Source organism: Filicampus tigris, chromosome 13 (assembly GCF_054856515.1).
Source record: "Filicampus tigris isolate MCC_2025a chromosome 13, RoL_Ftig_1.0, whole genome shotgun sequence".
NCBI lineage: Eukaryota > Metazoa > Chordata > Actinopteri > Syngnathiformes > Syngnathidae > Filicampus > Filicampus tigris.
Window position 1 is genome coordinate 11,607,029 of NC_141229.1, and position 23,177 is coordinate 11,630,205.

The 23,177-nt window shown below is 41.2% G+C and overlaps 1 long non-coding RNA gene across 1 annotated transcript; it reads left to right on the top strand.

Moving 5' to 3' along the window:
• The first annotated feature begins 1,978 nt into the window (after positions 1 to 1,978).
• On the top strand, positions 1,979 to 18,274 carry LOC147137598 (uncharacterized). The gene is made up of 3 exons (XR_015089395.1): positions 1,979 to 2,273; positions 6,509 to 6,693; positions 17,465 to 18,274. It is a non-coding gene; the product is annotated as an uncharacterized LOC147137598 (long non-coding RNA).
• The last annotated feature ends 4,903 nt before the right edge of the window (positions 18,275 to 23,177 follow it).

A 23,177-nucleotide genomic window follows, 5' to 3' on the forward strand; every position in this document is an offset into this window, starting at 1 on the left:
AAGTTGCAGTTTTTTTTCATAGTTTGGCCGGGGGTGCGACTTATACTCTGGAGCGACTTATGTGTGAAATTATTAACACATTATATTGTATCTCTTTCTTTTTCAACGTCAGCAAACAATACACCAAACAACCACATTCCACATAAAGAAACATATAAAGATAAATCCTAAAAGATATTAAAATGCATGAATAATTTAAATGGTTAAAATCTAACATTTTGATAAATAAGTAATTAAAATAGTATGATAAAGACAATTTGACTGTCTATCAATATACATCCATACAAAATAATGTACTTTTGCTTTAAGACACTGGCGGGGGTCTTGCATCAGCCACACGCACGAAAATGCGACTTATACTCCAGTGCGACTTATATGTTTTTTCCACTTTATTATGCATTTTATGGCTGGTGCGACTTGTACTCCGAAGCAACTTATAGTCCGGAAAATACGGTACAAGTCGTGGTGTGCGTAACACAGAATTTGGTTAACCCACAGACTTTTGATTTTGACATGAAATGGAATGAAAGCCAAATACAACCTCGCTGGAGCTTGCGCAGTTGCCAAACACAAATAGAGGAGCACCTGGTTGCTTTTAGTGTTTGTATAATGTGTCTCACAAGTCATTCACCACTATAAAATTGACAAAGAGACGAGTTTGAAACCACAGTGTTAGTACGAGATAAGCTAACAGTTAGCCTTGTTTTTTGTACAACTACTTTCTACTTTGCATTTTCCAGGAATCTGGATGCCTTGTGGTACTGTGCTGTCTCTAACAGGTCAAGCCCGAGATCCCCACACATTACAGTATAAGAGCAGTAAGAAAACACAAGTTCAGCTGGGCGTCCACCATATGTTTTTAGGAGTGTTGTTTTTAAATGTCAATTTGCACTTTAAGGTCATCACCAACAACATAAACCCAAAGCTACATCATCTTGGTTTTGCTAAATGCATTTCAAACCATCAAAACCAATTAAGAAGACATGTCAGCTGTCTGTGGCCTTGGAATACGTATGCTAAAATCAATGCCAGCATCAAAACAACTGGCTGTCTTAAACGTTTTCTACTTGTACCAAGAGATCATGCAAAATAGCCAAACCAGAAAATCCAGCTTTGACCTACATTGACTCATTTGCCAGAACTCAATGAATGTGGGATATTACATTAATTAGATGTGTGACGATAATAGCACCAGTATGTGGTGTGATGCATATTATGCTTACTTTCAACATAACAGGGTGGGAGAAGTGAGTGTGAGTGTCAAACTTCACACCTATGGTGAATCGCTCAGCTTCTGTGCAAGATCACTGTCACAGCCATAATCTGACACATTAGAAATTCATTCAATGCACATGTTACCATGTGATAACCATGTCTAATAATATATTGAAAGACCAGAGCTATTTAAAAAAAACATTTTTATATTTTGCTAGTAAAAGCAAACATCTGTGTATTCCCTTGGTCTGTTTGCCTTGTACTGTTATTTTATAAAACATACCATACTTCAGTATTAACAATCTGGCAGCAATGACAACCCCTGACGAGAATTGAAACCGGCTCATATCTGAAAGTGTCAGCCATATCAGAATCGGCCTAGAAACAGCCTTAATTTGCAGAGCGTATGCCGAGCTTTAGTGTAAGCAGAGGGGAATTGGGTTGTTTCTGTAAAAAAGCAGGCTGAGTGTTCACCTTCAAAAAATCATTTACAAGTATCTCATAGTCTATGGTTTTATTGGCAGGAAGAAGCATATGCATGCCATCTGCCAATGTGGTGTGAGAGGCGTATGAGATTATAATTTTTTCTGCCAAATCCCCTACTGCCTGTCAGAGAGGTCTGAGCAGAGCGACCACAGGCCCTGCAAATAGATTAAATCAGCCCAACCTCTTTCTGGCTCCATCTGCTTTCCCCTCGTTCTCACTGGCCGCTTCTCACCCTGCCCTCTATTCATCTATTCCCCTACTCATCCATCCATTTCATCTTTTTTCACCCGCCTCCCTTATACCCTTCTGCTCCGGCTCCTGCTCCTTTTCACCAAAATTATTACATTACACATCCAGGGAACATCCATTAGTTGGGAACATATTTGGTCCCCTACCCTTCCACCCCCTCCTCTTCTTCTTTTTCTTTTCTCTTTTTGCAAGGAATCGGCCGTGGCAATGTTATTTCAGATTATACAGCTGTTAAAGCTCATTCAGAGCAAACAACGGGAGATCGGAAGCGGTGAACCCTTCGCAGAGGGAGAGGAGTAGGTGTTGATGGAGTTTCTGGACAGGTGAGAATTGGAGAGAAGCTGTGAAGTAGAGACCTGATGAGATGGAAGGGGGGAGAAAAGAGGGAGAACCATTAATGGAGGCCAAGGGGGCTCCTTCTGAAGGAGATTTGCTTGGAAGATTGATGCAAAATGGCCAAAGGAGAACAAAACACAGTTTTTAGTTTTTCGTTGAAATTTATGAAAAAAAGCACACAAACAGGCACTACCCTCAAAAAGTAGATTGAGTGATTGATGTCCTGGGGGCATGCTGATTGACTTTATGGTTGCATATTATCGCTGAAGAAGGGATAAGGGCTACACAGCGCGCTCCAGGACATACTAGAATTTCTCCCTATGGAGTCACCCCCTTGTCCACCCACACGCCTTGCAATTTGAGCAGGCTGAAAGGCAGGGCATTGCTCAGCATAAACAATGACCCACACCGGAGCACACTTGTTTTGTTGTTCGCATTTGATGGGAAGCTTTTAGGGATTAGCTGGTCTTGAACTCTGCTCCCCCCTTAGGAGGTCAGTGTGGCGGCTATGCTCGGACATGCATGTAGCCACAAAACGGGGGCATTACATGTTGTTTGTCACAATGCTTCAGTATATACTATACGGACAATATAAAGTAAATACTAGTGTTGCACCGGTAAGTACCGGTACCCAAAAAAAACAAAAAGGAACTGCGTGAACTCAGGTGGGGCTGGCAGGCAGTCTGTATGATCGGTATAATATACTGGGTATATATATATATATATATATATATATATATGTATATATATATGCCCGACAGCTCAGTGGAGATCTACAAAATAATTTCTGCACTTTGCAAAGCCATATTCAAATACCATATAAATTGTACGCCTTTGGCCCATCGTTAAGATTTTACTCTATTAAATATCTGTTACAAGCTTTGTTGTGGAACATTTTGTGATTAATTAGTTAAAAAAATGTAATCACTTGACAGCATGTAACACTTAACCACCAGTGAAAAAGAATGACATAATGATAATAATAATAAAAAATAATAATAATTATTATTATTCCATTCATCCATTATCCAATCCGCTTATCCTCACAAGGGTCGCGGTCGTGCTGGAGCCTATCGCTGCTGTCTTCGGGCAGTAGGTGTGGTACACCCTGAACTGGTTGCCAGCCAATCGCAGGGCACACAGAGACAAACAAACATTCGCACTCACAGTCAGAGTCACATTGAGAGTGTCCAATTAACCTACCATGCATGTTTTCGGAATGTGGTAGGAAACCGGGATACCAGGAGAAAACCCACGCAGGCATGGGGAGAACATGCAAACTCCACACAGGAAGGTCAGATTCAAACCCACAACCTCTGCACTGTGAGGCGGACGTACTAACCAATTGACCACCGTGCCGCTATTATTAATTATTATTATCCATCCATCCATCCATTATCTATACCGCTTATCCTCACAAGGGTCGCGGGGAGTACTGGAGCCTATCCCAGCAGTCTTCGGGCAGTAGGCGGACGTGCTAACCAGTCGACCACCGTCCCGCACATTATTATTATTATTATTTCCTGTTCCATTATGACTGTGCCCCAGTGTACAAAGCAAGTTCCATGAGTTTTGTGTGGAAGAACTTGACCTCACAAAGAGAAAACCTGTCTTTTCTCTAAGGTTAACATTGTCCCAATACGTTTGCCCATAAACTGTGGTTTCATTTTGTTTGCGCCTCCACTCTGCTCTTATTCCGTATTACTTCCCTATTCTCCTCGATTTGCACCGTGATTTTTGGTGCGCAGCTTGCTTTGAAATGTATTTTATGCTTGAAACCCTTTTAAAGCTGCGTATGATTAGAAAGTACACTTCACAAGTAACACACATACACCAGGGCTGCATCCCAAATGCATTGCACCCTGTGCACTGCTCTGTATTTATATTGGGGTTTCGCTTGATGAGACACAGATGGAGTGTGTCAAAGATGAAAGGGAAGAAAGTATGAAGTATGACTAAGGTTATAATGACTCTGAGCTGAGACCCAGGAGACAAATACACATTTATTTCTCTCTGGTTTCCATTTGCTTGAACCGTTGAGCCTCAAACCAGATTCACACCAGATCAATTCCCCTCAGCACTGTTATTGGTGTCCATGTACACAGTGGTAGTGCAAGCAGCAATAATATCAAGACCATTGCTCACTTCTTCAGTTGCCATCGATCCACTATGATATATGTTTAGCTGATCCTGTTCTGAACTCTTCTCAATAAACAGACTGTGCTCAATACTGTCACACCACGTTTGACTAACACCTCCACGCCAGGCCGGTCAACCAGCACGGCGGCGACTCATGCTGCATGTCAAGCGAGGTCAGGCCAGAGCTACTTTAAACCAGCAATAACATGCACCAGAATGACGGCAGTGATGGCGATGATAATGGCCAACAGTGTCCTGAACTGTCATGTCACTGTGTTGAATTATCCAGTGCCCCCACACACACACGCACACGCACACACACACACACACGCACACACACACTGTCTTCACCCCGCCATGCGCACCTGCTACCTTTGTGAAAAGTCTTTAATCACATTTGGAATTTATTCACCACATATTTCAAATGAGATAACTAATGTGGTGGCATGTTGGTAGAGCAGCAGGTAAAAACAAGAGTTTTCCCCTGACGCCCTTTGATCAATATGACCTCTAAAAAATCACACTGGTATAATCAGTCTCATTTTAAAATTCTGTCTTGTAGCAGCAGGTGACAGCATAGATTACCATTAACAGCACTCATTCAGACACCTGCACACTACAACTACTGGCCATTACTTTTTATGTCTGATGACAAATAGAGAGGGGAGAGCAGACGCTGTGCTCATCAAGCACTTTTTCTGATGAATCACTGTTATGTCGGCGGTGATGTCTCTTGTGAGGGAGGCGACGGTTCGATATTTTCACTCTGTCTCCTCTAAAGCAATTGACAGCTGTCTGTTCCCACAAATCGACTGAAGGAGGGGGCGGGCAGTGGGTAAGCTGACGTGATGAAAGAGTACTAGGTTGTGTGAGGAACTGTCCCGGCGTGAAGGTCATATGTAGAAATTACGTAACCCACACAGCTGATGCAGGGGTATTTGATTGTATTTTTTTTAATTGTAGTATAACTAATTTTAAAGAGCTATCATGCCTTTATTTATTTAAACCAGGATGTTGGAAGAGTTTGAATACATTTTTTTCATATAGGAATTAATGTAAAGCGAAAACAAACATTAATTGTACAACCACAGAAAAGGCTTGCCCAATATTAAATGTCAGAAGTGTAAAAAATAAAACAACCAATATTTATATAAGCCAATCTAGCGTGTTCTCAACTTTAACTGTGATGACGAATGATGGAAGCACTAACCAACAGGCAGAGGAAGATTACTGTTTATGTTTGGGAGGAAAGTCTCTTCACATAAAGACTTTATTATCCACTTCATCTATTTTCTATCGTGATGTTTTTGTATGAGGCAATAGTTTATTTTCAGTTCTATTGATGTCACCGTTTTTTCGGTCGATGCCGCCTTACAGTAAGAAGTAAATCCCTTAGATGCTCACTTAGCTGAAGTCTCGCAGGATACTCTCGCAAGATTTTTCAGCTGTCTCATCATGTGATGTCAAGCACGAATGCTATTTGAACTCTGTATTTTTGGGCAATTCCAGGGGCCATTTTTCTCCTCAAAACTTAGAGGTTCAGCTGTATGTGGAAAAAACTGATTCAGCTATGGTGGATCATATCAACAAGATGTTTCACAGCAAGCAAACTGCCTGAAAAGACAGTAAACATGGTGTCCAACTTGAAATTCAAAACCTGCACGACCATAATTTTCCAAATGAAACGCCTACTCCTACATTATGCATTGGTCTCCTCCTAGTTTGGCTACAATTGCTTCTGTACATATCGACCCAATACTATTCTAATAAATTGCAATGAATGAGAATGAGGCTTCCTGGCAACAGGATTTTGTGAGATGGATGCGCCACACAAACTAATGTGGTGACATACAGCAGTGTTGTTCCCCCTCCACATGCGAGCGCACTCTGTCACATGAGTTTTGAAATCAATCAGGCTGTGTGAGTTATTCACACAGTCCAACATCAAAAAGGCATTACTTATCTAAGGAACCTTAATTTCCAATCCGTCTGTCAAGTGATTTGAAATATAGAATCTCATTACTTTGAACAAGTGGGGAGGGGGTACAACATAAATCATTTTATTTTCATTTTACACTGACAGAGTCTGTTTAGAAGCGGAGGGACGCCAAAGAAAAGTGGAAGTTGAAGAGTGAAAGTGACAGCTGGAAAACAAGATGGAGTGCTCGGAAGTGACACCTGCAAGGACAAAGACAGAGCTACCAAGGAATCACCCTGAAAAACTGAAAAAGCCATTATGGTTCCAATTAGGAAGACAATTAAAAACAGGTAAATATTCACACTCATTATTTGAGATTTGCAATGGACAAAGTTTGTCTCAATATCCACCAAGCAGTACACAAAAGTACACTTTTACAAATTAGCAGTCTCTTAGATTATATGAACAGTGACTGTAACATAATGGTCGCTGAAATGTAGACAACCCGAGGTATCTTGAGTGAATGAAAAGTCAGCCAACGACACTTAAGTCTCTAGCATATACTGGAGTCTCCCAACTCTGATATATGTGGCCCAATGACTGAATGACCAGCGATGAACTGGTCACTTATGTGCAATGCAAGCTACAGCAAAGTGGAGAAATACACAAAAAAGTGTACAGTTTTCTAAAGACAAAATTGTCACTGCATGGCTAAAATGTTTTATTAGTGATGCCTCTATTATAAAAAATAATGATAATAAAATGAAATAAATTAGTATCAAAAAATCTTTTATTGGAGATGCCTCTATTAAAGTGGTAGGTAAAACATTACTATGAGTGTGTAACTTTTGTAATAAGCATTTATCAAGGTGCTGGTCATTTGACACCGCAACATTTACTTTCATAGACCTGTAAAAAAACAAGACTAATTGGAGGGCTTCTTTTCGACTAATTATTCATGTCACCTTGGGAGGGATTGAGGCACAAATTGAGTGTAGGGCCTGTTTAAATCCATCACTGTACCACAGTCTAATAATTCATGTCTATTACAGAGCCTCTAAATTATTCATTTACCAGGATAATGAAAATATGTTAATTAGAGAATTGTATTGGGGTGGGGGTAGAATGCATATCAGTCGGCCATCAAAATTAGGATTGGTAATTTAAGCATTAATTTATGAAGATAATTTATTAGGGCCTGTCGTGTTGTTAAAATATGAGAGATTCTGTTTGATGAAAGGCAAAAAAATGTTGATGAAACATTTTAGGAAATCTGGTCCTCATAATACAAAAGTGCATGCTGTAAAAGTTACTGCCTGTAGAAGACATATCATTCTAAAATGACAGCGGGATTCTCAGTTTCTGCATTGGCCACATATATTTTAATATTAATTTCAACCACAGCACGAAGAGAAAAAAACAACACTTGTTCCCTCCAAATTGTTGTCCTTCTCTCAGCTGCTTCTGATTAAGCAAAGCATTCATGCTCTCCCTCAGTCTCAGTCCTTTACGATGAGGCCAGCGAGCCATTTCCAACAGGGAACTATTCTCAAAGTTTATCAACAGCTTCGAGTTAGGCCGCTCCTCCTCCTTTTGTGCTCGCTCCTCTGGGTTTCCCTTCCTCCCGCCCCAGGGGCACGTTAGAATGGAGGGCTCTGTCATGGCCCCATGGAAGGAAAATGGCAGAATTCATACCATGCTGTGCCGCGTGATAACACTCGCCAGTGTGACACATCCCACCTCCGATTACAAGCACGGTATTCATTCCTCGCCTTCTCGCTGTCACCTCGCCCGGGCATTTAGCAATTTGCGGCAGAATAATGGACCCTATCGAGGGAAGCGGCCCTGTCTGTGCAAACATGTTACTGGGAATTACTTTTAGTGTGGTTTGCCTGAGGAAGGTTTGTAGATGCACAAATGCATGTTTCAGTATAAACCACACTGATTTGGTTGACCAGATGTCCGCTTTTTCCCATACATGTCACTCCCCTTCAGGACCTGCAAAGCCTTAAAATAAAAATCTAATTATATATCTAAAAAAAAAACAACCTTATTTTCAGTTTGACAAATTAATAATTGGTCTAATGGTGGTATATTGTCACAATTGTGTACAATTTCACACAGAGACAAGGGCTCCCGCAATCAGACACGATTTTATCGTTACAACATTTCGTCCACACAGAGCCGACACTTAAAATAGTTTTTTTTTTTTTTTTAAAGTCGGGTTCCAAAGTGGATAGATCTCAAAATGGTGCCCTTGAGTTTCCAGGTGTTCAGTACATATCTTTCTTGAAAAGATGACGTGGCTGTCCCAGTTCTCGCATGATGATGGGCTAACAGCCCCAACACCAACAACCACCTCACTTCCAATTTGCCTCCATTGTGGTGAACATATTTACAGCACATGGATTTCTTATTCTCTGTATTTTATGACTTCCCGCGGCGGTGTTACAGCGCCACTTCAGGCCTGGCATATAACTACAGCGTATCAGGGTATTTGTATATGGACACTTTTTTTTTAAATGGAAAATTGAAGACTTTCAAAATATTTTTTTTCTCTGAACAGTTTGAAAAAGGGTGCCACTTTTTTTGTTGTTGTGTCAACTCTCTTCGTAAATCCAAGGAGTGCATAAACGTGAATGGATGTCAAGGTAAAGCTGTAATGCTGTCCCCAAAGTTGGAGAGAGACCCAATAATTAATTAAGTGTTCATAAGTAAGATGAGTTCAAGACAAGGCATAGTTGAAATAGATTTGATTCCAAGATGAGTCAGAGACACATCAAAAATGGCATTCAGTTAGGTCTTCAGATACATCTCGAGACTAAGGCAGACTCTACTGTTAGAGTGGAAGAGCACAATTCGTACAAACTAAATTTAAAGAACTACATGCTTATGCTTATCACTATTAGACCCTTTTTCAATAACCAAAATAGGGTCACCTTATAAAATGTCAACTGAGAATCAGAGACACTTGATCATGATATTATAATGCTACAATAGATGATGACCGCTTAAGAGAGCCAGATTACAATAACTGTCACTAACTATGAGTTATCAACTCAACCGTCCCTTGCCGGATACGGCACCAGGCAATGTAGTCTGATAGCAAGGATAGTGCTGACTAATGTCTCTCTCTGTGCCTGGCTGGTGCCAGAGCTGATGTAACTCTGCCAGGAAGCAGTCTGTTAACAGATATTTGAGTCGCTGGCGCTGCCAAGACTGAATCACTCTATTCTTCAATAGGCAATTTTTTAATGCCTGCCCTGTGGAGATTGATCAAATTTCCCGACAGAATCGAATGAATGACCATTTGTTGTATCTCAAGTTAAGTGAAATCTGGGCCTCAGCCAGAGCCCTCTTGTTTATTACCTTTGTTACCAAAAAGTTTTGAAGTCCTGCAAAGGCAGCTGTAAACAAATGTGGGCATGCAAGGGCACACACATACACACACCCACACACCCCACACACACAAATACACACACACAGATATGAGCAAATACACTATACCTGTACTGTCCGAGTTATAATGTTTTGCTCTGATTCAGGGGATACATTCTTTTGAGACACAGTCTACAGAGGTGATATCTTTTGCACCTCTGAAAGCATCAAGACTTGGTCTAGGCTTTGTGAGATTTCCTTGGGGTGTCACTTGTTCCCAGTTTTACCCATAAGGACCTAACACACTAAACTGACGGTCGGCCAACTTGGCTGACTGTCAGCACATCGCGCTGGTTAAAATGACAGCACTCAAACAGATGCCAGAGTACTATGTACCATACCATCAGTGGCACCGGAAGCTCTATGATGGTGTAATACTAGTAAATAAAACATCAACAGCTTCATTTTCACTCTCGCTTCCACAGACTCAGGAAGTTGCAGTTTTGCCTCCGCACCAGATGGGTGAAACCATGGATACTCCAGTGAGAGAGTCATGGGGCTTATCCTCACATTTTTTGAGAGCTGGTGACGGACAAAACAAATTATTTCACAATCATGCATTTTGCTCGGAGTAAATTCTGTCATTTTATTATTTTTTTTAATTTGACAATGACATGCTTTGTTGAAGGACTAAAATGGTATCTTGAAAGACTTGCTTTTTTTGTACAGGAAATCTTGTGACACAGCGATAATTGTTCTGACTAGACATAGTTGGGCTCGCCTCGACACATAGCTTGGGCTCTGGTTCCAGTCCACTCGAGAAGGGTGGGACTCTCTTCCACTCTGGAGTTGTCCACGGACAGAGGTGCTGAGCAGGTGTGGTCATACTTATTTCCCAATGACGTGGGCAATGACAGTGAGACCCGGATGGGTGTGATTGGGAGAAACAGCCCTCTTGATCAGAACCCGAGCGGTGTTGACTTCTGTGCTTGTCACGAATTGTCCATAACACAAAAAACACCACGGTCTAACATAAGAGTGTCCATATGTTCACTAGGACACCCTAGGCCGCAGTTCAATGATCCACTTTGTGGTCATGTCATCGAACTTGTGGCCGCATGTCTTGGACACTTGGGTGAAGAGAGGGGCAGAGCTGTCAACTGTTTCAATTGTTACACCAGGAAAATCACTGAGCTACCTATAGATTCCACCTACGTCATACCTGGTGTCATACAATTACATATGCATGCATAATTTATCGTTAATGCTAAAAGAGATGATGTTTTAAGGTCTGTTAAAGGGTGCCCTGCACTCATTGTGCAGTAGACTGTATGCCAGCCTACTTTCTACATTTACAACACAAACACACGGTAGCATAATACACAGTGTTGTCATGAAAGTATGGCTTGCTTTTATACAATAGTTGATGAGACAAGAAAATGTAGGGAACACTGTCAAAATGTGTTGAGTGTTCACATGCCCCTCTCAGTTAAAATGAACAAATGTTTTGGCATAACCATGTTCTAGAGTACTTTAGCTGTGGAAGTATCTCCCCTTTCAAAATCAAATGTATCTATCTTCCAAAAATATTGGCATTCACCTTCAGGACAAATGTATAGTCTAATGGTTGGAAAATGGATTGAAAACTGCTCTGTGATGCTTTCTTATTTTCCATTCCAATCATTTCATATCCCTTATCATGATAATTTACTATTTACCCAACTCTCAGCTCTAAAATGACTTGATTTCTACCCTCTCTGCCTTCCAGAAACCCAATTTAAATCTTCTAATGAACTTCTTTGCGCTTGTTCATTTCATTTCATTTTAATACAAACACTTCCTCCTGCTGCTGTTTAACAATGATGACCCTGAATGACCCTGACACAAACTCACTGTCTTTCTGTGAGTATATAATAGCCAGAGGGCCTCATCTCTCTATTGACCCCTTGCCCATACTGGGGTGAATTATGGCACCTGAGCAGCGCTCTAATGCGGCAGGTCCTGACACTGAGACATCAGTCCAGAAGGGCCGATCCAGGCGGACTAATGATCACGATGCTGGTAAATGGTGGCCAGTGTTAGAGCAAGACAGTCAGACACGGAGAGAGAGAGTGAGAAAGAAATAGAGCTTATTAGGGTTGATTGCCTCATCATAGTAAGGGATGGACAAGTAGAAATACTATGGAGTTCATTTCTACTGGGTTTCTGCTTGGCGTCTTCCCAGGCTAGGATCAATGCGTTGAATATGGACCTGATATAGAAGATACCAAACACCACTGCACTGCTGTGAGTCGCTCTTGTTACTACTTTATTTTTCCCACCACAACATGCCAGAAAAAGGTCAACTTTTAATGCGTCTGGTCATGTTTTTAATTTGAAGGAGATTCGATTTTGCATTGCACTCAGCGTGTTTGTTGATGATGTCGCCTCTTTTCTCTCTCGGTCGACATACAAACGATGCGTCCTCTGGAATCTAGACACATTCTGCCTCCTACTGTCAGTGTAGAGAAGACCTACCTCTGTGTTCTCCCACCCCTCCTCCCATCTCCTGTCCCTAACCATTGGACAGAGGGCATGTGATGACAGAGCCATCTACACAGGTAACAGCAACCCTCTCCTGACTTTTGGTTCCCACTCGCCCAGGACTCAACAAATTCCTGGCCATGTCTGTAGTCTCTACTTTCTGTGGAGCCACATTCCAGCCCATCAAGAGCTTCCCAGTGTTCAGCCTCACAGGGGTCTGGTTACAGTGGACTTCAAGTTGGGGAAAAAACCTGTGGGAATGTTTTGAAATCCTGCATCTCATCATTCAGTCCACCAGATTAGTCTCTGGGTCTCTTATTATTTTCGTTCCACCTTTCTTATCAGTGCTCAGCGTTGCTGTCAAAACCATCATGTAATCAGCACATTAGTTGTGATATGTCATTCGAGGAATCAGTAATGAGGATTCTATTACTTTATGAAACAGTAGCAATGTTAACACGTCATTTCTATTTAACAAGTCTTCTTTCTCATCTCAGAATCTGTCCAAGCATACTTCCTGTGCAAATTAGATGTTCTTTGACATAATTGAAATGTATGAATTTGCTAAAAGCAATTATCTAGCTATGTGGAAGCCATCTAATATTTTAATCTCAGAAGCAGTATTAACATTCTAAGCATATGCCAGATAAGAGTTAGTTACCTTAATAATTATTTCCTTTCAATGTTTTGGCCCAAAATTCAATTTTAAAAAAGCAGATATAGTGTTACTCTAAACAAGTATACAGTTGTGGGCGATTAACTGTAGAGATCCGGGGTTTAAGTGGCCAATCACGGGGATGTGTAAAGAGTGACATGTAGACTGACCAATGAAGAGAGAGTGATCTAAGCAGCCACCCACTGGTGCTACGTGTAATATTCGACGTGGAGATCTACCAGCAAAGATTTTTCTGACTTTACTGGCCAATAATTAATGCTGTGTGTTATGATTGGCATCCTGACTGGTCTATGTAAACTGAGCCGGCATACAGGCCACTCCCTTGTGCTGTCTGTTATGCTTTGACCAGCCAATAAAAACAGGACATGGTAACAGGCCAGTCCCTTGTGCTTTGTGTACTGATTGATGTACACTGGCCAATAAGAGACTGAGCTTGGCAACTGGCCAATCACTGCTGCTGTATTTAATGATTGACATGTAGACCGACCAATGTTGATAGCCTCTGGATTTGCGCAAATGCATTGAAGGTATGTTTTTAATCCAAAAGAGGGCATAGTATACGTGGAAAAGAAAGCACATTTGCAAAACTTTGTTAGCATATCTTGTCACAATGATCTACATCACAGGTGTTTCTGGCCATGTTTTGCCGATAAAAATGTGTTCCTATATTTACATATTTTTGCTTTATCCAGCACAGCAAAAGGGAAAATCCTGTAATGGCGAGGGTCCGCATAGCGGCAATCATGTTTTATCCATGAAGTGTATGCATGTCTACAGCTGTCCTAAACATTTTCTCAACTTGCATTCCCTACCGACACCACTCTTTTCCAATATTGCAGAATTCGCCAATATTCCTTCAGCCTGGGGCTATATTAACGACAGTGTGACGGGTGATATTATACTAGAACTCTAAAATCAGATTCCATATTCCCCATCTTTGTTCACTTTACTAAACTTCTCATATTTGGGGCTGTAGACAGAAGCACCAGAAGAGTAATTTTAGCAAATGTTCACAGGAAAGGTGCCCATAGATTACAGCTTTATAGTCAGTGGTTTAGATGCAATCTCCTCCAACCCTCCGTCCTGTCCGCTTTATGAAGTAAGCCTTGCCAAATACGTTGCATCTCTCCCTTGGCTAATCTCACATCATCACATCAGGTCTGTTGTATTGATTTCCAGGGGAAAGTAGTCCTAAATTGCTCTTCCTTTGTCAATCTGGTCCTTGTTACCAGGCAACAGGATGACCCAACGCTCTTCAGCTACCCCCAACACACACACACAGTGGTTTTGGCACCGTTGATACAATGCTAGAAATGCAATCTTACCTTTCCACCCTATTTTGTGCACTATGACACAGTGGCATGTGCATATTTCGGCTCACACTGCATCAATGTGAATCAGTTCACAGTATCATTCTAAGTGAATGTATAACGTTACCCAGACCACTGCTAAACATGTGTGGAGTGTGGAGACTAACCAATGAAGAATATGTGACAAAACTGGTCAATCGGTGGTGCTACATTTCGCGATTGAGTTGTAGACTGGCCAGTTGACGTATAGAACACCTATAGTCAGAGACCGTGGAAGAACATGGGACAAAGACAAAGGCATCCTCTTATTTTAAACCAAAAAGAAATCAACAGGCCTACAGTAAATGCATACTGCATCCTAGCTTTAATGGCATCAATAGACAGATGGATGAATGGAAAGTCACTGATCGTGTAATGCTACATTCGCCTGACTTTGGTGCAGGCAGCATGGGTTCGGTTCCCACTCAGTGTGAATGTGAGAGTGAATGGTTGTCTGTTCCGGCCAATCATGTCTCACCACCCTGAGCTACATTTTAAAGGTATAAAATGATTTTGAATTGGCTCCCTTGAAAAACCTTTGCTTATCAAGACATCAACAATACCATCTGCCCACAATGTGTTCAGCATCCCAACTTTGTATAAGTGAGGTGATAACTCGTTGTGATGGATTATGGAAATAATTATTATTTTTTTCATCTTGGTACACTGTAGGATGTGTAATATATAATTTAATATCATTTGAGCTTCAGGCCTTTTAGCTAAAGATGATGTTTGAAGTGAAAGTGATGGCTGTCAGGCGAAATTCCAGTGACGAAGCCAAGCTTGAGATAAATAGTCACTGGCTTTTTGATAGATCAAATATAATTATTCAAACAAAATCCATCATATTAATCACATTTTGGACAATGCTTTTCTCGCCTCTCAAGTCATATCTCATTTGTCACACCTCCCCACCCCCAAAAATTCTAGAGAAGGAACTCATTTGAGTAATTTCTCTGTCTTTCAAATATTGAATCTCAAAGGCAGCAGATAGATGGACACGCTGGAGTGGACACACACATCCATACATTCCCGGCCTCGCAAGTCTGGGGGGGTTAGGGGTGGTGGTGGGGGAGGAATTAATTGTGGACCACCTGCTTCTGTCACCTGGGACATATTTCACATGATTGAGCCAAATGCGTGTGATTGGACACACATGACAACATCCAGGAAACCAGGCTGGATGAGAATGTGCATTTTTGGCAAGGACCAAACATGCATGTGTTTGACTGAAGATAGTCCCCCACCTCCCCCCCTCGCTGCCACTCTTCCTCTTTTTCTTTTCTGTCTTCCCTAGTGTCTCTCATACCGATACGTTATTCCAAACAAGTGATGGATAGGGATGGTGGTTTTAATGAGAAAAAGATAGACAGAACAGGAAATGAAACAGTGGCCGGTCATACAAATTGCTGGAATAAGCACATCTACATTAAAGCAGTATAATAACTTACACTGGATTGCTTTATTGAGATGTGGAGTAGAAAAACAAAATAAAGAAAACAAATGCCTTTCTGCAGCCTTTTTGGGGAGTCATAGTAAAAGATACAGTGGATTTCACACTAGTTACCAATTGCCATGAGTATTTTCAAATTCACACAAGAAAGTCCTGCAGTTTTATTGAGGTGGGAGATGTATTCTGGAGGAGGTGGGGTTGAATGGGTAATGAATCCAATGAAGACAACTTGATCCCAATCATATTTTGTTACTGTAAAATGCTAATCATATATCTCAAAAGAGTAGAGAGGATATACACCTTTTTTTTCTTGTTAAACATACAGCTACATTAATCTGTTTGCAGATTAAAAAAAACAAAAACAACAACAACAAATTTGGAGATACATGGTTTTTCCATGGCTGGATAGTGGCAACTAGCCGCAACACTAATAAGGACAATAGAAAGGGATCGATGGATATTTTTTGTTTTCATATTCTCCACATCAGAAATAATGGAAATATAAATATTCAATTTCAGGGTCAAGCTGTTGATATCAAACAGTCTTCATCAACTGTACAGGCTGCTGGATATTTTAAAGAGGAAATCAACCCAACATATTTTTTTACAAAATATGTCCCCAGCAGGCCCACTAGTTGAAACGCGGCATTCTGATTAATATTGCGTTTGTGGAATATGAGTTAAGCAGCGAAATCCACCCCTTTTTAGCCATCTCAGGGGGCGGCCATTTCGTCACTTCTGCCAACTGAAAATGACATCACATCTATTCAGGGCTCAGGTAATGAAAAATCACGGATCAGCTTCAGAAAACAGGTCAGCCGTGATTGGTAGTTACATGAGCCCTGAGTAGTTGTGAAGTCATTTTCAGTCAACAGAAGTGACAAAATGGCCGCCCCCAGAGATGGCTAAAAATGGGTGGATTAACTTATTCCCCAAATGCAATATTTATTAGAATGCATTGTTTCCACTAGTGGGCTTGCAAAGAACATATCCTTGAAAAAAAAAACATGTTTGAGTTGACTTCGTCTTTAAGTACAATGTGAATGTTCTGTTATTAGCAACGCGAAAAAAGACAAACGGTAATATAAATGATAAGTGACTTTGGTGATTCGCACTGCAGACATGCAGAGCAACTCCAGAAGTTTACAAAAATGCATTGTTAATACTGTTAATATTCTTCTCTTTCAACATTCTTCTTCTCTTCACAGCCTTTATTAAGTATCAAAAATATAAAAATATTCCCAAAACCCCTCCAAAAATGATCCTCACTGAACTGAAGTCTCGTGCAATAGGTTGATATCTCATGGGATAGCTGTACTCTGAAGTTTTGCATGATGCTTGAGGCCTATTTTTTCCTTGCAATTTTGGGTTGGATTCCCAAATGAAAGACTTAAAATGTTCCACCGCATTATCTTATTAATAGCCAAAAGCTCTGCTGTTGCTTTCAGACGTCGGCCCTTAGTAATGCTAGCGTATAAACATCAGCGCCTTATCTTGAAACTATTTTTCTTTCTGTGTTCATTAAATCGCAGCATGGGGGGCTTTATTTCCCTTTTGTGGGCATATATTCCGAACACCGAGCTGAGAAAAAGAAATCCCTCGCCACCACGTCCTTCCACTGATGAAATTGGCTCCCTTTGGAAAGTAATCCAAATGTGACAGCGGACGTGCACATGCGAATGTGTGTGTGTGCGTGGCGGCTGTAGCCTGAGGCAGCGCTCCTCTCTATGTATCTGATCCAGGCCTAATGAAGCTGAAAGACTGGCAGTTGTGAGGAGCATCTGCAGAGCCGCAGAGTGATGGGCATCTCATTCCGCTGCCGTTTCCCAGGGGGGGTCGGCGCACATCTGAGGGCCCTGCTTGCTGTTTGCACGAGGACTGTGCCCCCGTGTGCCCGCGCTGCAGAAGGTCATGCCACATATGCTGTGGGTGCCATCTGGAAGGGCTTCTTGACAGCCACAGCACCTTCTCATGCTGCCCTGGAAAAGGTGATGTAACCAGCAAGCTCACAGTCTGAACAAGTATGTCACGTTGAAACCTAATTCATGCATACATTGGCATGAACGCCCAAACATCTTAACATTGCTGCCATAGCCATCATTGACAGCAGGCGGAACAATCCTAGTGTCCTCTAAATGCAAAAAGTATAAAGGAAAATTAGCACAAAAAAAATCCAAAACATTAAATTAATTAAGTCTATTAATAGGGCAGAACAGTGAATGGGCGGTGATCACATCTGCCTCACAGTTGAGAGGTTCTGGGTTCAAATCTCGGCTGCAGCCTTCCTGTGAGGCTGGGATTGCATGTTCTCCCGATGCTTGCTAAAGTTTTCTCCAGGTACACCAGTTTCCTCTCATGCTTATTATGTTAATGAAAGACTTTCTCCATAGGTGTAAATGGTTGTTTGTCTGTATCGGCCGTGTGTTCAAACAAGCAAATCCTTTGAGCAAATGCACTTAATGGAATTACTGTTGCATTCTCTTGTTGAACTGATTCATTTGTTTCTCAGTTCAGTTGAGCTCATCCGCGAGCATACCGGCCGGGAGTGGAACTGCCGTGTTGTGTCAGGGAATCGTGAAATGTCAGCGAATGAAGCAGCCAGTGTGTGGGCGGAGATTGACTGTACTGAACGTGACTCGTGTACGTCACATATTCTTACTATATTAAACCTCTGATGTCACAATTTGGCAAATGTCATATTTTTTTCACAAATCGTAAGTATTTGTCAGACCACATGTGTGGGTGTCATTTTTACAAAGATTTTTACTTTGTATTTTACTCTTGTTACTCTTCATTTGGTCAGTCAACTTGTTAATTAATATGCCATGCAGCAAGGAAAACCAGCGCTGAATGTCACTAAACAGTAGCTTTGGCAAAATCTGAAACCCTAACGTTCTGGGTCAGCTCTGTTTGCACGGAACATTAAAAAAAAAAAAAAAAATTAAAAAAAAGAAATTGGCACTGATGGGCACTAAATGTGTGCTCCATCTCCGGAGGATTACGCACAAATTAGCCGCCCCCAAGTGGAACTCCCTACGGAGTCCAGCATGGAAAAATCAGTCACGGAACCTTCAGTCATTCAAAACAACACTTTCGGACTACTTGGCGCACTACCAAGCATGCGAGCAGCCAATGGATCCCAAACGGCAAAAGCTCCAGGTGTGATGTTATGCCATGACACACACATGCACACATGCACACACAACGTGAATAAATAGATGAAGGTTTGATCATCATAGAAATCTTAACCATTTATTGTTCATTCATCAAAACTATTTTGTAATTCTGTTTATTATCCCCTGAAAATTACTGTAAACCTTTTCTGAAACTTACTTTGTCAAACAGCTCAATTGCTCATTTACAGAAAACAGGCAACTCGCAAAACAATGTTTCATAATATCCACTTTAAGCTACCTTACTTCATAAAAGACAACAGTTAGAGTAGTACATGGAAGTACCAAAACAAGGGTAGTTTCATCGCCTTCCTTTATAACCACTAATGTATTATTTTATTTCCACAGCATAGCAACAATTGAGTAACACATTAATACAACAGGCGAGGACCATGTAACAAGGCTCTTGGTGGCTCTAGAATAAATTTAATAACTGGCTGTTATTTTTTTCATCATAGTAACTGTAGTTCTTTCCCCTCCTTTGCATATGAACATTAAAACCTATGTCTGGGCAAAAAAAAAGTATTCTCTTTGTCACTGAGTGTAATGAGGAGAGCACAGATGACTGAATATCTGACCATTTGCTTTTCAAGCTACATTAATCCCAGAGCCAGAAGATGCTCCTTGGTAGATTTCACAACAGCGCTGGTAAAGAAAAGAAAGAAAGAAAAAGACTTCTGACCAGTGATGTGCCGCTGTGAAAGTGTTTGAACAAAAAGGCTAACAAATAGGATCCCAAGTCATTTGCATACACAGAGACACGTGCCTGTCAAATTTCCCAATTTGACCAAATGAAACAAATCTGAGACGAGAGGTTCCACTCTACAAGAAGAAAAACGGAGGTATGCCATTGGATGTAAAAGGATAGCGGTCTCAACCAAAACCGACAAGCTTCTTACAAGACGTGAAGTGATGTTGCAGATGTTGAGAGCACCTCACTGTGAGGCTTGTGTCAGGAAGCAACGTTACTTTCTCAATTCCCATGTCAATTAGTTGAGATCACCTTATCGGAAATCAAATTACCGCCTTGGCGTTGAAGGTGTTATTTGTCAAAATTTACACACTTGCAACACACTGAATTCATAATCTGCCGTGAAGTGTCTCATCCCTCTTAAGATTCTGTTGGTGCCTGCTCAGTTTGCAGAAAGCTGGTGTTTTTTGCCTGCATGTAGCATCCACAGGGTATATTGGATGTGTCTGACCCTCTGTCTTTTATGAAACATCTTCCACTGGTTTCTAATTACCTTTGGTTTTATGGTCAGACCTGTGTCATTCCTCCGCTCAATTTGTTCCTGTGAAATATACCTTGGCCTTGGGTTCAAGTAGGGGAGAAAACAGCACATTGATTAATCCAGGCAGTGCAGATTCAACCTCTGTTCTCAAATAAGTCTATTCTATGACATCGTTTCACCTGGGGCACATTCTGATAGTTTGAAGTTGTGTCCTCGCTTTTAATCAATTTCTTTATTTCTTTCCATCATTTTTCTCTCCTCTTTGCTTCTTGATGGAAGCCATTATGGCAACCCATGCTCAATCTTTGTAAAAGCTTTGAGCCAAATTAGGTGTTTTGTCAATGAAACATGTTTTTCTCAGTCCATTAGCCGGAAGATGTTTCAGTGGTATTTCGAATCCCCAAGGGCTTAGCAAAGGTTAAATCAAATGTTTTTCCTGTACATATTGTAGTTATTTTTCTTTTATACTACCTTAAAGTTCATAAATGGAAAGTCCTAAAGATGATTTTCCACCAAGATGATCTGGCAGTTTTATTATTGTTTGGAATCAACTTTATTTTGTAACCATCGTTGTGTATGTCATTTGAGTGCATTTTATTATAATAAAATGGAAATTAAATGGATACACTACAAGCAATGGCATGCAACAGCCAAATTAAACAGGGGACTGTCCATAAAAAATGCAAGGCGAAACCATTTGTGGGAGCAATTTGACTCTGTAAGGTTATCTAACTGCCTTTTGATAGCTCCTCAGTTTGCTTTATTAAGGAAGTATCTGTCTTACCAAGAGCAGTGAGACAATTACCAAGACAATTTCACGGCAAGGGTTTTCTATAATCATCAATGCATGCTGGGAGCCCATATCAGAGAAAGTTTCATTTGGACTGAAGATAATTCATTTGTACTTTAAAACTTGAAATGCAGCCATTAGGGACAATACTCAATCAGGGAAAAGAGGAAGATGTGACACTGAAAATGTAAAAACAACATGCGAATGGAGGCTTTTGAGTTCAAATGGGTGGGTTATAATAAATGTTCTCAACAGTGGCAACTTAGAAATCTTGAGTCAAAGTGTCAAGCACCTGTAAATGTCCCCTGGTGGAGTGTGTCTCCCTCAGTTGCAAGTTTGAAGAAAACGTCATGGGTACCCAAACGCAGAGGTGGGCACTCTGTCAGACTGACGGACCGGTCTTTCAGTCTGTCACTGACGGATGACTGTTTTGCTGACGGTTGACGAATGACAATACACCTATAAAAAATGACGGACTGACGAATGGTGGAAGTGGGTTTTCTTCCGTCAGTGTAATCATCAGTAACAGTTAGTCCGGCACTGGTGCCTGTTTTTGTGTGGGGGGGGACTGTCTGACGGACCAACAGACATCTGACAGACTAACTAACCGACTTAACTGATGGACTGACTGACAGAAGAACCGACAGACTGACAATTACAATTCTTTTCGACAGGAAAAATGACGGACTGACGATGATGAATGACGGACCAGCAAAATTTAATAAAATGACCACCTGTGACCAAACAAAACATGTAACGTATAAATTGGGAACAACAACTGACGCAGTATGGCTCTGTAATATCAGTTTTGAGAAATAACTTTGCATCCCACCGACTAGGGAGACTTGACATGCCTTTCCATGCTTGTCATATGTCAAAAGGTGACTTGGAGTAACATTTTCTGGGGAATAGAGAATATAATAATTGTCATGTCTATCAAGCAGTGGGAGGAACATTTAGAAGTCCTTGTAAGATGTCAAATGGGGATACCATCACAGTAAAAGGCTAACAAGCTAAGAGATAAGTGGGAGTTGCAGCGCTGCTTGAAAGTTTGAAAGGTTACAGTGTCAATGCACTTCAGCTCTTCTGATCCCTTTGAATTGTGCTGCGTCCTTGCTATGCTAAACCTCAGATCTTCTTCGTCCCTTGCTTTTGGGCCTACATCAGGCTGTGGACTCTATAACCACGCCGGATCAGCTGGAAGGCTTTTTGGGCCTGACTCATCACAGAGCGAAAGCCAAAGTCTTCAAAAACCTCTTTGGTGACATGCTACTTGGAGCTGATGCAGAACTTGTTACTCAACTCACACTCAGCAAGAACTCCTGACAGTGATGGATCACTTTTTTCCAGGGATGCTTTGGCCTGACTGAAAGACAAACTCCTCTGGAGATACAATAGGCCAGCATTCAGGTTCTGACCTACAGCAACCCCCTCTGCAAGTATTCCCTGCTCAGAAAGGACAGGCTTTTTGGTGGTGGAGGGTTGAATGAAAGGAGATCAAGATGAATCGTCAGTCCCTACACTGAATGTCTGTAAAGACCTAGATAGACCAAAAAGACGCTGTCCAACAGTGACAGACGCTTACTGTCTGTGGCGTCCGGCCGACTATCGGCACGTCATGCTGAAGGAATACACCGCAATGACAGACAGAGATCCTGACCATTAAAGTACCTTCTGCGCATGCATAAGATGTAATACCCTTCCATACCATCGGTGGCGCTAGTCACCATTTTTCATGGTTAGAAAAATCCAACGGGAAAACTGTTGGCCTGGGGTGGATTATAAAAACGTACACAATGCATTCAGCTACTGTATATTCTTCACTCACGATGAACTCCCACGCGAAGTAAACCATCATGTTCTTGACATGGTATTGTGAAATACTTACATTGTCAACCCTTGCTTACAGATGGGTTACGACATTACGACGGTGGCCACTACACCAAACAGACGGCACATTCAGATGCCACAACGCTTCACAACCTCCGACATCGGTTTGGTCTATCAGGGCCTTAAGAGAGAAGATCACAGTAATGTGGGAGGATTTTACAGGTGTCAAAAAGTGACTTGTAGTAATATTTTCAGGTGAATAGAGACTATTGTGAGTACACACACACACACACACACACATATATATATATATATATATATATATATATATATATATATATATAGGGCTGTCAAAGTTAACACATTAACAATGGAGATTATTTTACATTTTATAACGCACACAAAAAAATTAACTCAGTTAACTCCGTTT